Here is a 1,016-nt window from a genome sequence, read left to right as displayed (position 1 = left end):
CCTGCAGAGAGCGAAAGACGGGCACGACTGGCCGGAAGACACAGTGCTCTTTGTCCCCACTGCTTGAGTGCACGTTTCCCAAGAAGGTCCTTATCTTACAAAGCGCTTTGCAGTTCGCTCTTTCAAGAGGTCTGTGACATCAGTTCTGTGGCATCTAATCTCGCTGCCATATTCAGGTTTCACCAGCTGACCACTAGCATCCTTTCTCTGGTCTAGCGTTGCCTTCAATGATTGTGTCTCCGCAGTCTCTTCAGTCTGGAATGGTCTGTCTTGTTTTGCATGACTTTGACATTCGTGAGGAGTCCAGGACAGAGCAGCCCTCTCACTGGATATTCAAGTCGGTGTGGAAGGACCCTCTGACTTCCCGTGTTCCGTAGCCACCACGGAGGCAGGAGAGACAGAAAGGGAAGAACATGTATTTGGATCACGGTGACCTTACCTCCATTTTCCTACTTCTGTTTTCACAAAAGTCCCCTTTGCAGACTTCCTATGCAGAGTTAATAGTTCAGGTTGGACTTGATTGCATGTCCTATTAATAATAATAATAAAACACAACAGCTTAGCTCAAAGATAACATCCTTAGGGGACTTCCCTGGTGGTCCAGTGGTTAAGACTCTGTGCTTCCAATGCAGAGGGCACAGGTTCGATCCCTGGTTGGGGAACTTAAAGGTGGCATTCTTAGAAGAGTGGCTAAAATTGCTTGAGGGATTATCACCCACCACGTCCTGTTCTGTGAACTTGCCTGAATTACCTCACTTAACGCTCAGCAATGGCCCTATCCTCTACTACTACTACTACTACTACTACTAAGTCGCTTCAGTCGTGTCTGACTCTGTGCAACCCCACAGAGGGCAGCCCACCAGGCTCCCCAGTCCCTGGGATTCTCCAGGCAAGAACACTGGAGTGGGTTGCCATTTCCTTCTCCAATGCGTGAAAGTGAAAAGTGAAAGTGAAGTCACTCAGTCGTGTCCGACTCTTCGCAACCCCATGGACTGCAGCCTACCAGGCTTCTCTGT

At 49.2% G+C, this 1,016-nt stretch overlaps 1 protein-coding gene and 1 non-coding gene across 5 annotated transcripts in view; both read left to right on the top strand.

Moving 5' to 3' along the window:
* The window catches only part of CMTM7 (CKLF-like MARVEL transmembrane domain containing 7), a 56,469-nt gene that overhangs the window by 16,565 nt on the left and 38,888 nt on the right, over positions 1-1,016 (top strand). The gene's annotated exons all lie outside the window — the stretch shown is intronic.
* On the top strand, positions 590-662 carry TRNAG-UCC. Its single transcript has one exon. It is a non-coding gene; the product is annotated as a tRNA-Gly (tRNA).

Source organism: Bison bison, unplaced genomic scaffold (genome assembly GCF_000754665.1).
Source record: "Bison bison bison isolate TAMUID 2011002044 unplaced genomic scaffold, Bison_UMD1.0 scf7180017864043, whole genome shotgun sequence".
NCBI lineage: Eukaryota > Metazoa > Chordata > Mammalia > Artiodactyla > Bovidae > Bison > Bison bison.
The sequence above is the reverse complement of the archived record's forward strand: the minus strand, read 5'-3'. Positions and strand labels throughout refer to the sequence as shown.